At 37.9% G+C, this 14,923-nt stretch overlaps 1 long non-coding RNA gene and 1 pseudogene across 1 annotated transcript in view; both read left to right on the top strand.

Annotated features, from left to right (window-relative positions):
• Nucleotides 1–14,715, top strand: part of LOC138838518 (uncharacterized) — a 33,574-nt gene extending 18,859 nt beyond the window's left edge. The window contains exons 2-3 of the long non-coding RNA XR_011375640.1: nt 1,798–1,914; nt 14,351–14,715. This is a non-coding gene — a long non-coding RNA (uncharacterized lncRNA). The remainder of the gene's footprint in view (nt 1–1,797; nt 1,915–14,350) is intronic.
• On the top strand, nt 13,634–13,733 carry LOC138838532 (U6 spliceosomal RNA; annotated as a pseudogene).
• Nucleotides 14,716–14,923: the final 208 nt, after the last annotated feature.

The raw sequence follows: 14,923 nt of genomic DNA, 5'->3' as shown, positions 1-14,923 counted from the left end.
TGCACTCTCCCAGATGCTTGAGTCGGCTATGGGCTCCTGATGTTTTTGTTTGTTTGTTTGGTTGGTTTTGGGGGGGGGTCCAGTTGTTGACTTGAACTCTAGGTTTGGGTGCTGTCCTTCCGCTCTTCAGCTCAAGGCTGGCACCCTACCATTTGAACCACAGTACCACTTCTGACCCTTTCTGCTCATGTAATGCTGAGGAATCAGATCCAGGGTCTCATGCATCCAAGACTATCACTCTACTGCTGAGCCACCTTACCAGCCTGAGCTCCTGCCTACTAACAGGTGCAGGTGGCCTGTGTTGCCCAATCCCAGCCTAGAATTTATGGGTCGGGTTTTGGTGGGTTTTTGGATTCTCTTGTACTGAGCCTCCAGGTCTTTTGTTGTCACAGGTGTGCTTCCCACGGGGTGCAGTTCCCTGTTTTTCATCTCTCTGCTGAGGCTTATGCTCAGTTGGGAGGAATTGGTTGTGTTGTTCAGGCACCGGATTGCCAGGCCTGGTTCTGGCCCCCCACCTGGGGCATGCTGGTTAGGCCTGTGCTGCTGTGTATACCACCTAGGTTATGCAGCCTGGGGTACACAGTTTACATTTCTTCTACTGTTGGTTGTCTGGACCCAGCGGCACTGTTCCTGGCTTGGGTGTTTAAGCTCCCTTCCAGGGGTGCTCTTGCTCTAGCCTGCCCAGCAGAGTGTGCTCCAAGGGCCGGTGGAGTTCTCGAGCAGTTCCCAGTTTCAGTGGGTCCTGTGGTCCGGGTGTTGGGGTGGGGAGTCTGGGTCAGGGTCTCAAGATTCCCTCAAGCTCTGGTCTCCCTTGAGGGATACACTGTCCCCTGTGGGGTATTCACCCTGGAGCTAGTTCTTTCTGTGTGGTGTAGGTTGTCAGTTGCTGTTGCAATCCGAGTTCAGTTGGGGTGGTTGCGGGCTAGGCTGGGCAGTGGTGGCTCTGTGTGATTCTCTTCTGTGTCTGCTTCTGTCGAAGCTGTCGGGTCCACAGTGTCCATGCTCAGGCGGCTTCTGCACGAGTTATGTGCATGCAGCTCCTTGTGTCTCTGGGACCCTGGCAGCCCCCGCCAGGTTGTCACAATCGGCAGGTCTGACACCGGTACCTCAGGCATCTTCTGCATGAGTGATCTGCAGGCAGCCCTCTGTGTCTCTGGGACCCCAGTGGCCCCCACCATGTCGTCACAATTGGCGGGGCTGACACCGGTACCTCAGGTCACTTCTGTGCTATCTGCAGACAGCTCCCTTTGATGTGCTGCTGGTGCCGGGTGGCTTTGGCGGGATGGAGCCTCTCTGCTTGGGTGGAAAGTGAGGGGTGGGTGTGGGATCATAGTGGAGACTCACAGGTGGTAGGTTTCTCTATTTGTGGCGATCAGCGGGTCTGTAAACTGGTACCTCAGGCGGCTTCTGAGCAGGTGATATGCAGGCAGTCCCCTGTGTCTCTTGGATAGGGGAAGCCCCCGCAGCGCCGGCTGGCCATGGCTTGGCACACTGCCGTGTGGCCAGTGAATGTTGGGGGAGGGGTATTCGCTCTTCTCTGTTCTGAAATTCTTCTTTTCCTCTCTTTCTTTTTTGTTATTTTCCACCTCCTGTTTTTCTCTGAATGTTCATCTTTTTGTTATTGTTGGTCTCTTGGGGAGATTAAGCATTGGAACTCAAACTCTCTTTTTGGTTGGGGAGAGCTTTGGTATTTCCCTACTGCCTCGTTACCATCTTTGTCCTTTTCTTATACAGTAAAAAGGAAAACACAAGTTAACTTGAACTTTGTCAATCCTCTGTGTTCCATTCTTCTCCTAGGATCAGTTTCCACATCCAGTAACAGTTACTTCCAGGAACAATCGATGGTGATGCTTGAGGTATAATGAATGTTTTCTAGCTTCACCAAAATAACCCAAGGACACCTTTGGACCTGAGGTAACACATGTTTCAGAGAAACATAGTAAAGAGAAAATACCATTTATATTGCTTATAAATACATTATTCATGAGTATATTGAGTTCAAACTTTTTAAGTCCTCTGTAAATAAGGCGAATTTTAAATGGGAAGAAGGTTCTCAGATCATTTTTTAAGGAGTGTATGTGCTGCACATTATTTCCCAAGTTTACACGAGTTAACAGTAAGGGAAACAATAGCAATAATAGGAGAAAGAGAAGTTCTGTGTTTAAGTTTAAGGGTTCATTACACTATAGAAGACTCTACAAATAAGACAACATTGAAACAATAAAGCCAAGTCCAGTATGTAGATTTATTAATGCATTCCCTCTATAGGGAATGCATTAATCCTACGTGGAACACGAAATATGAGGCCACTCTCTTTCTAAATCATGCTTGTTAATCATGCAAATTTGTAGAAAGTAGAATGGAAGAATAATTCTGTTTACAATGCAATTCACATATAAGAGCATGGACTTAACTGGAAAAAAAGTCCATCTTGAGAGAGCAGGGATTATACTAGCCATGAACTGGTGGATAAGATCACATTTTTTTTCTTTCCTTTACTTATATATATATTTTTTGATGGTGGTCTTGGCACTTGAACTCTGGTCCTTGGCTCTGTCCCTCTGCTATTCAGCTCAGGTTAGCATCCAGCCTGGGCAGAACAGTCTTTGAGACACTATTTATAATTAACCAGCCAAAAGTTGTATTAGAAGAATGGTTCAAGTGATGGAATACCAGTCATGAGCAAGATGGCTGAATAAGAGCTTGAGGCTTTTGCATATATACATACAAACTTACACATAAACACAGAGGCACTTATATGTGCACACACAAATACACAAATGAAGCAATTCTCAGAAGATATAGAAAAGTTAGGACACAATAGATAATATGTCCTCAGTAAGACTAGAATCAAGTGATAATTTTTAATGTTAGAAATTCCTCAAGTGAAGTTTCTTCAAAAAAGTTTAAGAATATTACATAGATATGGACCAGAGATAGTAAGAGAGACAAGTAATCATTATGAAAGGGATCGGATCCATGTAGGAATGAATCAGAGACCCCACAGGTGTATCTGAAAATGATCATATCCTCTGTGAAATGTTAGAACATCTTTTAATATAGTCCATGAACAGTCTGAGCAGTCTAGTGGATGATATCACTGGAGAAGTTCAGAATTGCTAGTCTGTATCTAGATTAAATAAACCAAGAAACTCTGGCAGGTCAATGTGATACAAGCCTAGAATTCTAGCACTCAGACTGACAGGAGATTAGAAACTGGAATTACATAGTGATACCTTCCCTGGACCAGGTAGTATAATTTTGTCTTAATAAAAGTAACCAAACAAGAAAGGAATATGCAGTTGGAAGTTTGGGCTAATTTTGTCATTATGTTTTGAGAAGTAATTTCCTATTGAAATGCAACTCATATATAATCCTCAGTTGTGCTTTTAAATGCTCTCTTCATTAGAAACATTCTTAGATGCAAAATGGCTCATGATTCCCATCCAAAATTTGAAAAATTAAGTAATCTTCATTCTGTTAGATTCCAAGGAAAGGATGAAGGATTGCAAAAGCTTAAGCCTGGACATATAGCAAACTTGGTCTAATGTAGGACTTTATAGACCTTGTTAAATTAGAGTTTAGATTTAAAATATATATTTTGGTTTTGTTTGTAATTTCATATTCTATAGGATACTACAAAATTCTTTTTAAGTAGAGGGTTTAATTGACAAATTTACAAATGTTTCTTGCATTCTATTTGCCTAGAATATACTTTCAAGGGAGTTATAATTAGAACTCCGTTAATAGATATTAAAAAACAGTTTATGTATAAAATGATAATGTGAATAATGTAGACAGAGTTGCCAACAAATGATGATATTAATTTATAAATTTAGAAAAAGAGCAATTATTTGAGGCTTTGGTATAACATTGTATGAAGAGAATAATTGTGTGACATCTTCTTTCTTCGACCTGTATGTAACACAGGAAGCAATTTCCTTAATGACATGTCTCTGTATACAATGAGAAAAATGCTACGTTTTGGGATTGTTTTTGTTTTTGTTTTATTGGTTTGTCCTAGGTGTTGAACTCTGGGCCTGGACACTGTCTCTGAGGCTGTTTATGCTCAAGGCTCATGCCCTAACACTTCAACATCAGTACCACTTGTGTCTGGTTTTGGTGAGAAGTTTATTGGAAATAAGAATCTAGGGAACCTTCCTGCCTGGGTGGGCTTTGAAATGTAATCTTCTGATATTAGCATCCTGTTTATCTATGATAGTTAAAAAGTATAAATATAAATAATATTTGCAAGAATACCAGTGGAGGAAAAATGATGCAACCCAGTTTATTGTGGTGCTTTTTCCAGAACACGGAGGGCATCACATTAGCAAAGGTGTAGTATTTTTTCACTATGGAGATAAGCTATTCGTGATGTGAATTAAGGGAATTTTGAAGTGCACCCTACAAGTTGGAAACTGTTGGTCTAGGATGACTTTATTGCATAAACCTTGGGATTGATGGTCATAGAAATAATAGCTTAATCTGTTAAACAATTGCTTACTCTTGAAGAATTAATTTTTGCCGCGGACCGGGTTCTGTCGGGACGACGGAGGATACCTAGTGGAGGAACCTGGAATAGGACGGGGAGATGGCAAACAGACAACTCACACACATTAGGAGTGGATGCTGAGTGCTGAGTGCTGAGTGCGATTTAATGCAGAGGATAACAAACTTTTATAGCAAAAAGTCTCCATAAGAAAGGGCAAAAGGTTACATAATCTTGCTGCAGGGCTTCATTCTTGGGCGGTCACCAGCTGGTCGCCTGATAAGCACTTGTTTCCGGCTTTACCTCTATTTTTAAGAAATACAATTGGTTTCGATGATTGTCACCAATTAACCACTACTTTATTCTATAGAGGCCTTAACTGTCCCATTAAGATCTTTCCTGTTCCTTCTTTAATAGTAAGCACCAAGGAGACTTAGATTTAGCAAGTCTCTTAGTAAATGAGGAAGTTCTTTCTCCTAAGTAGTTATCTCAGCAATTGCCATACATTCTTTCTGTTCTAGCCGCGCCTACAACTTTTTGTAAATCTCTTACAAACAATTCCTTCTGCTGAAGTGACTTTGTGAAACCCCCAATACTTTTATATTTACTTATAACTTGTCTACTAGCCTCCATAAGAGGGGTTTCAGGGTAGCACTTAACTCTGGTGAGTCAGTCATATTTTTAAGACACTCATCAGATATTGGAGTCGTCAACACTCTTAAGAAAGAGCTTTGAATAAGGGAACGTTGACAATGAGTAAGTACAAAGAGCAGTAGAAGCAGTAAAAGATTAATAGGCACTCTTATGAGGAAAAGATAGGCAGAAACACATCTTTTCCAGGGGTTTTGCCAGCCTTTTCCCAGGAGTAGGCCTCTTAGAAGCCCTATTCTCTGAGGTAGACTTCGGTGAAGTCCCAAAACTCAGAGATAGGTCTCGAAGCCCCTATCATGGTCTGATAGATGGTTTCCCATGCTAAGCAGACTCTACTGGGGTCGGGGTGGCATTTGCCCCTTTTTTTTTTTTTTTAATTTTTGCCATTCCTGACTCCGTGTATCAGTTAATTCAATTTTATACCAGCTGTACTTGTAAGCTCCAATTTTAAGACATAGTCATACCATTTGCGACATACTTAAACTTTCTGAGGTTTGTCTTAAAGACAATCCTTACTTTTCAAATTTCCCCAATTCTCTTTCCAAGGCTTTCTTTACTTCCCTCTTTCTTTACAATCTCTTGACCATCTTGTGGCTGTAGTTTAAAACTGCCCAATTTTTCTTTGGCTTGCGGAACCTTTATCTTAGAACAGCCTTAAGGCACCACCGTGATGCATAAGCTTGCTAGATTTTAAGGCTAAGAGTATTACCTCCATTGATAACACACTCAGGTTATTACCATACCAGAGTCAAACTAGGCTGTGACCATAGAGTGGATTTCCAGTCACTATGCACTGAAATGCCTAAAACAAGCAAGCCAGTGATATCCTTGTCCCCAATACCCACTGTGGGAAGAGAGGGTTTCTGGATATCACCCAAAAGAATGTCCCACAAGATCTTAGATTTAGCAGCTTTCAACCAGGAAGCCGACTCAGGTGATGGAATCAAGCAGGAGTATCTCCGGTTGACTGTCAGGCCGTCGTTGAACTTTACCCATTAAGGTGTTCAGCAGTAGCAGTAGCAGCAACAGGGTCTCTCGTGCTGGGCTGCAAATTCCTACACAGAGTGGTTAAGGATGCAAGTAATACATAGGCTTGGCAGGCCGTGACTCCGTTTCCGACCTGGGCCGGTTCACCCCTCCTTAGGCAACCTGGTGTCCCCCCGCTCCCGTTGGGTACCACCTGCCGTGGACCGGGTTCTGTCGGGACGACGGAGGATACCTAGGGGAGGAATCTGGAATAGGACGGGGAGATGGCAAACAGACAACTCACACACATTAGGAGTGGATGCTGAGTGCTGAGTGCTGAGTGCGATTTAATGCAGAGGATAACAAACTTTTATAGCAAAAAGTCTCCATAAGAAAGGGCAAAAAGGTTACATAATCTTGCTGCAGGGCTTCATTCTTGGGCGGTCACCAGCTGGTCGCCTGATAAGCACTTGTTTCCGGCTTTACCTCTATTTTTAAGAAATACAATTGGTTTCGATGATTGTCACCAATTAACCACTACTTTATTCTATAGAGGCCTTAACTGTCCCATTAAGATCTTTCCTGTTCCTTCTTTAATAGTAAGCACCAAGGAGACTTAGATTTAGCAAGTCTCTTAGTAAATGAGGAAGTTCTTTCTCCTAAGTAGTTATCTCAGCAATTGCCATACATTCTTTCTGTTCTAGCCGCGCCTACAACTTTTTGTAAATCTCTTACAAACAATTCCTTCTGCTGAAGTGACTTTGTGAAACCCCCAATACTTTTATATTTACTTATAACTTGTCTACTAGCCTCCATAAGAGGGGTTTCAGGGTAGCACTTAACTCTGGTGAGTCAGTCATATTTTTAAGACACTCATCAGATATTGGAGTCGTCAACACTCTTAAGAAAGAGCTTTGAATAAGGGAACGTTGACAATGAGTAAGTACAAAGAGCAGTAGAAGCAGTAAAAGATTAATAGGCACTCTTATGAGGAAAAGATAGGCAGAAACACATCTTTTCCAGGGGTTTTGCCAGCCTTTTCCCAGGAGTAGGCCTCTTAGAAGCCCTATTCTCCGAGGTAGACTTTGGTGAAGTCCCAAAACTTGGAAATAGGTTTCTGTAAAGCCCCATTCTCTGAGGTAGACTTCGGTGAAGTCCCAAAACTCAGAGATAGGTCTCGAAGCCCCTATCATGCTCTGATAGATGGTTTCCCATGCTAAGCAGACTCTACTGGGGTCGGCGTGGCAAATTTTAACTGACGTTTCATAGTTTTATACTATACCAGAATGTGGATATTTTTCTGTTCATTTCTCTATCTGTAACACCCCATTGGAAAATGCATCTAATGCAGAATTTCATAACATGCACACAAATACTATTTTGAATCTCTCAGGTATGGAATGTTCATTATTTCAAAATGAGTAGTTTTTATTCATATGAATGTTGAAGAACACATATATTCTGTTCTCTTAACAACTTATTTACTTTCAAAAGTTCTGGGTTTCCGTAGAATTAAAGTGTTTTCTGTTTTAGTATGAGAAAGTACTAAATTTATTCTTTTTTCAAAATATTGGCAAGTATATTGTGAAAATATTGCCTAGTTGGATAACATTCAAGTTGATGGCCCTTTGATTAAAAATGGGTAATTAATTCAAATTAGATGTCAAATAGTACTGATTTTTAAAAAGTTACTACATAAAGAATAATATTTACTATACCAATACAGTGAAATTTTATTTCATGCAGCTTATTTTTTAAATTTAATTATAATGTCAAAGTTATGTGCAGTGGTAAGCACAATTGTAAGCTAGTAAATACACAACTTTTCAAACTTGTTACCCCCTCTCTCATTTTTCTCACAGTTTTAATTCACCCCAATACGCCTCACAAGTTGTAATGTACATTTCCAATTTATTTTCTTGTGAGTATTGCTATTGCATTGGTTTGCCCTTTGTCCTTTGTCTTGCCATTTTGTTGTTCATGTTCCCTTCCCTAATTAAGGTAAATGTATGCACAATACACAGGGTACCAAAATCAAATACAGCAGGGGATAAACCATAGAGGAAATAGAAATCACATTGTACATTAGAAACAACAACTGTAAATAAATATGTCTGTTTCCATAGCTTGGAGTTCATTTTGCTCAGCATCCGCTCATATGACCATATACATGCATAACACAGCCACTGGAAAATAATAGTTTCATGAAGAGCATATCAGGAAAAAACATATTAACTGTTTTTATGGTAAAGTTGGAATTAGGATTGGTGAATTTGTGATTCTGATAAAGGAATTTCAAAAAAGTTTAAAAATTTATGACAGGTAAATTTTAATTGGTCAAATTTTTCACAACTTAGCCTATTAAGAAAGTTTAAAATTACTTGGAAAAATAGGCTTTCATGTAAAGAAATCCATAGAGACTTAGCTGAGAGGGAGCAATGTGGGTGAAGATGGCTGTTTTTCACACCAAACCAACAAACCTCACAAACCTTGCTGTAAATCATTTAAGTTCCCTTGAGAATTGTCCTTAACCAGGAAAAATACTCTTACTGGGTAAAAACAAGGTTGTAGTGGTATTTAAACTCAAAGTTTTTTAAAAAAATAAGAAATGAAAATTTGTGAATTGACTTCAATTACCAAACAGTAATTTTCTGAAAAAGATAATTTGGTTCAAATTATTTAGGGAGAGAGTGTCCTCCACAATGAAAGAAGGTATTGGGTTTACACTTTTCTGTTTGTAATACTTTCCACAATGTCTTTCCTCATGAAGCAGTGAAACACAGAAAAAAATCTGATTGGATACTTCAAACCAATGATTTCACATTTCTAAGTAGCTCAAGAATATTATCCTTATTAACATGAGATAGTGAAGACTTCTCTTATTACATAAGCCAAAAACTTTTGGGATCAGAAAAGAATTGGGAAAATTGAAAAGGTAAGCAAACGCGTTCTTAGAAGCCCTAGCTAAGCGTATTGTCTTCTGCAGTGGTGAGAGGCCAAAACTTATTGATATAGATTGTCTTAATGTTTTTGCAACCTAAAGTGATTTTAGAGTCTATTTGGCTCAGTGTATTGCAGAACAAATTGAAGACATGAAAATAAATTCCATATCCAAATAAAAGAGTTTTGAAAGAGAAACCATGAAGATATAGCAGTGCGGGAGGCCTTATAGTCCTTCAGCTTTACTAGACCTGAAGCCAAGAAGCTGTGATTAATTGGAAATCAGTCAAGAGCTAAGAGGAGAACAGAGAAGTAGGACATAGAAGTATTGCCTTTTAACAGACACTGTAATCCAAGGAATGGGTGATTTAACTCTATGCTCCATACATCTTGTTGAGCAAATGCAAGACCATGAGAAAAATAATCTATTGAAATAATTCTGCAAAGGATAACTTCACTGTTCTTGATATGGTATCTAAGGAGAGTCTTAAGAAAGAAGATAAAAGTGGAGTATTCTTCGGTTTCTTCTAAGCATCTTGTTAGCAAATATATCTTTGAGGTTAGAAGTGATTGAAGCAAAAAGTGGTGGAGTATTTATTTATTTTTGTTTTATTTTTAATATTTAATGCCCTAAATTTATTCTAATCTACTGACATTCAAGAACTGGGTTACATTATCAAGTAAAGCTAAACAAACAAATGAAGAGTTCTCGGGTGTTCCTCAACCCCAGATGATTCACCTTTGAAACTGGATGTCTCCTTTCTTAGGTCTGTTCCCTGTCCAGACACCTAGGGGTGGGTGCCAATGCGCTCAAGGTAGAGTATTTATTTTTGAGGAAACTTTAGACACGAGAAGATTTGCAAGGTAAAAGAAAAAGGAAAAAAAATTATAGCTAAATATTTGTGATTACAGGTTCTTGGACTGGTTTTTTGGAGACAAAGTTTTGCATTACAGTTTATCCTCATTAACATAAATGTTGAGTTTTCCTGGCAACCAAATGCAAAGGGGAAGTTTAATGGACTCACTCGAACAAGTAAACACTATGATAGTAAATAATGGGAAATAAAATTTAGTGAAATATTTTGAACAATTACTTTGCCAGAACAAAGAAGGAAAGATATAATTCAAAATCACTTGAGTTCATTAAAAGTATGAAAAAAGAGTAATGAAGACAGAGGAGAGAAAACATAGAGAAATGTTTTCTCTCCAGTGGAGTAATGCGTTCTTGATCTTGTTTCTTCCATTCTATCTTCACAAGCTATCAAGTGTGCCTCATGACTGGAGTGTCCAGTTCAGACAAAGAGCACTTGCAGATGAAAATATTTGCAGTAGATGTAGGTCATTTATAAGCTTTGACAATGTACTTAATCTGTTCTAAATTCTCCCCTACCCCAAACTGCCCTCTTTGAACAGCTTTGTTTGCTTTTCCCAAGACTGCCCTTCATTAACTGTCTAAAATTTTGATAGGTCATATTCATACTGTCTAGAGATTGCTGTTTGGTTGTGATTTTTGTTTTTTGTTTGTTTTGTTTTTTAACTGAATTTCAAAGGTTGTGCAAATTTGTTACAATTAAATATGTCCATCTAATTGTCAAATGCTCCAGGATCAGAGTCACTCCTTCTAGCATTCTCAACCAATCCCTTCTCCAAGATTCATTTCAGATTTACCACTTCATGCGTATATTGAGTTTTCTAGATATACTTGTCCCTTGTTCCATTTTTCATTCATTCTATGTCTTTACCATTATTCCTCTCGGGTTTCAATTTCTTGATAGTCATTCTGTTAAACTGTCTGTTAATATTTTGAAAGGTTTATATACATCCCATGCAGTTTCAATCCCACATATACATGAACTGATGTCAGCTTATATTTCCATAATTCATTTGCAAGATTGGAGATGTGAAGCACCTACACATGATTTTATTCTCATCCATTTGGAAAATTAATCTTTAGTCAACAAGAAAATTTAAAAATGGCTTAGAATTTATTCCTACCAGTTTTTATAAATGGCTTTGTAAAATGGTGTGATTATTTTATTCTACATGGGTTAATATTTTCTACTACCTATAAGTTTTGGAAAAAGAAGAAAACTAAGATTTACTACTATAGAGGAATATGATAGAAATAGAAGACAGATTTTATATTTGTCACATCTCTGATGAGTACCCATATTCAATACTTAAAGTCATATTTCTTACTATGTTAGACAGGGAAAACATAAAACAACACATGATAAGGCAACTATTAGTGACTTTTTAAAATGTACCTTCTTATGTGATGAAGTTTACTTTATTAGCTAGTATTTGGGTTTGAAATTATGGGATGCTGTTCTGTTTAACACATTTCTGGAAGGCACCTACGGAACAACGCCAATGGTGTGGGGGGGTAATATTTCTACACTTTAATGAATGGTTGAACTTGTTTGGGATTAGTGTTGGCTAAATAAATCAATTGTACTGTAACTTACCCTTACATTGAAAAACTTGTAATGTCACTATCATCTACTTGTCAAGAGTTATTCTGGCGAATGCGATTTTTAAAGGTTTATTTGAAAAGGAATATACTTTCAGAAGATTAAATGTAGGTTATCATTGGTTTGAGAATGACAATATTTTTGTACTAGAGAACCAAGTTTTACTGAAGTAACAGGATTTTGCAGCACTAAGGATCTTCTCAATTAAAGTTTTTCTAAATTATATTTCACCTCTAAGTCAAGATTTCCTAGGTTTGGTAGAACAAATATGGATCGACCATTCCAGGAAGTATTTTTTGACCTACTTATGCTGGGCTAAAATCTTTCATTAATCATTAGGAGAGGGGTATTAAAAATAATCTTGTGATATTTGTGATTTTGTTCACTCAAATGGGCTTGTCATCTGTAATTTGAAATTTGTATTACAGTACATTCTCTCATATTTTATGATCTCATCTTCATTTTAAGTAGACTTGCATTTCACAATAGCTTACTGCTAAATCCTCCAAGGAATTAAGGACCTGAAATATTACAGGAAATGAGAAATTGAGACGGGTCTTCAATTACTTTCTATTGGCATGTTGCATGGGCCTAAGTGAGAAGTTTTGCTCTCGTTATCTGATGATGCAGATAACTGGGATCTGGTATCCTAGGACCCGTGGGTCCTGCAGAAGAATAATAGCTTTTAGACATCATATCAGCAAAATTTTGGTATAATCAGTAAGAATGTTTCAGAAATATGGAGAAAAAAAGTTTGGGACCAGCGACTTAAAACAATAAACAGAGCAGCAGATTAAAATCCTTTATAGATTAGAGGAAAACAATACTGTGTTTTTACCATGTGAATTCAGAAGACCAAGAACACTTAGAAGGTATCACAAGTTTATACCTAAGACATTGCATTGATACTTTTTATATTCTAATATTCTAAACCTAATTATTTATATTCAAATCTATTTATGGGAATAAATATCAATTTAGTTGTCAAATTATCATCTAATTCTAGTAAGTTTCACTGTGTGAAATTTAAGATCAGCACACATAAATAAAAATATATAAGTGTATATAATATAAGAAATTATTTTCCATTGTTCTGTTGTGGTTAGGGTATCAAAGTCAACTCCGTTTTAAAGTATTGTTCCATTATCTCTACCTCAGTTTTTGGTAGAGTTAGATCTAAAGATTTACCATTTTGAGATTTACAGCCTAGAGACAAGAGGAAACACAGTGATTAAAACATTACCAATTTAAGGCCTAATATCGAGGAGAAACATAAGGACTTGTCCAGGAGCTATGGAAATATTTGTTGGTAGAAAGTCAGAAGTGTAAGTTACTGCCTAGTTGGATTGTAGACAGGCTAAGACATTAGGTAATCATGCATATGAACAATATTTTCACTTTCTTGGCTTTAGTTACTTTTGAAATGTTTGGTATAATAAACAAAGGTATTTAAAAAATACTTTGAATATCTGCCTTTAGCTACCAACTCATGGACAAAATCTAAGTGTCCACTGTAGGCTTCCCCATGAAGAGGGGTATATTCATCCTCATGCCTTTTTTTATAAAATACCTTCTTTTCTGAACAATTCGTTCTCAACTGTTCATCTCTCTATGATCCCTTGTAACTAAGATTAGTTTTGTTCCAGTAAGACAATCTATGCTGCTACGGTAAGATATTCTGGTTGGTCTCTTCCTACATGGAAGAAGGGTAAAGGGTCAGGTAGACAATTGTACCATTGAGACCTCATTTGGGAAATTTTAAGCTGCAGAAGTTTAGAAGTAGCTTTTAAGAAGGCTTACTTTGAATCCATTAGCTCCACAAAGCTAACTCAGTTGATAAGTAAATACTTGAAAAGCCATCACCTTTGGACTTAGCTATAAAGGCTTCAAAATTTAAAATGAAAAAGACAAAATAGTCATTGACAGAAAAATTTCAAATATAAGCAATACACCAAACAATGTAAGTTTTTTTCCACTATACACAGAAATTTAGAGAAATATGATCAATAACATTTTTAGGAACAATAAGGGTTCATTGTTACAAATAGGCAACCAAGGATATATGCCTGTATAAAGATTGCATCATTAACTACTTAAATTTAGAGGATACTACGTGCTTCAGCAGCTGGTCTAACCAAATGACAACAACACAGAGATTAACATGGCTCTTGCACGAGGATCATATAAAAATTTGTGAAGTATTCCATATTTTTCATTTTTCAGATGCAAGAAATGAAAAACAGTTATTAAAAAGTTGATTACAAGAATACAATGGTAACAACATATATAATTCATAGAATTAAAGGTTAGTTTGAAATCAGTGTTTAAATCTTCACCTTAGAAAGACCTTTACATAGCATAATCTTTACAAAACTTGAAATTAGATAACATTGTCATCTTATCCCAAAGAAATAAAATACTATAAGGACCTAGGAAAAAAATCTTAAATTTTTTCGATATGGAATGCAATTTGAATGGACACATTTATTAATTAACCTATATATTATAAAACAACGTAGAATTCAAAATATTATATCTAGGAGAGAAGGAAATAGATTATGGGCATTATACAAACATAAATATACTTTTTTCAGACAAGCATCAGGAATAACTTTAGTTTCTGTACTATTCATTTCCACAGATAAGTTAAAATTATTTCTGATTTAAAAAAATCACAAACTCTGCAGAAAACATTATAGATGTATACAAACAACTCTTGAATACATTTTGACATCAATGTCAGGCAATTCACTTGGAAGAATAACATGGAATCCATGACTTTTTAAAGTAAGATATTGCTGTTGCTTTGCATTGTGAAAATATTTTGTAGGGACATGAAGGATGAACGAGCAGTTTTGAAATTGAAGAAACTTAACCAGAGTTCCGGAAAGATGGCGGAGGAGAAGCTGGAGTCTAAAGAAGCTCTTGCATAGAAAGCAGGTTTGGTGTTCCAGTAAACAGTCCTAAGCCAGAGAATCACACCATGTGTGCCATCACATGTAGGGAGCCGAGGCGAGACTCCGCCCACTCCCTTGCAGCTTTGAGGATTACCACTCCAGACGGTGCTTGGCGGGACGCCTGGGCTGTGCGCGTGCGCGAGCCCGGTAGTGTCCCCAGCCAATCCCATGACAACTGGTGACGGTAAAAGGCAGGCGACCAACAATAGAAAAGACCCGTGTTCGAATTCCCTATATAAGCGGCTGTGTTTCGGGTGCACGCTCTCTCGCGCCTAAGCTCTCCTACAACTAAAAGGCTCTCCAATAAAGCGTGATCTGAGAAGACTCCTGGTGTGGTGGTCGTTTTTCCTCGCTGGTCGAGTAGGCGGTCACTACAACTGGTGCCGAAACCCGGGAACGAACCTGGGACGGGGCCCGCGCGAGAGGCCGAATAGGAGCCAGAACTC

This window comes from Dipodomys merriami, unplaced genomic scaffold, assembly GCF_024711535.1.
Source record: "Dipodomys merriami isolate MVZ:Mamm:240054 unplaced genomic scaffold, mDipMer1.0.p SCAF_281, whole genome shotgun sequence".
NCBI lineage: Eukaryota > Metazoa > Chordata > Mammalia > Rodentia > Heteromyidae > Dipodomys > Dipodomys merriami.
Note: the sequence above shows the minus strand (reverse complement) of the source record. Positions and strands in the feature narration are given on the sequence as shown.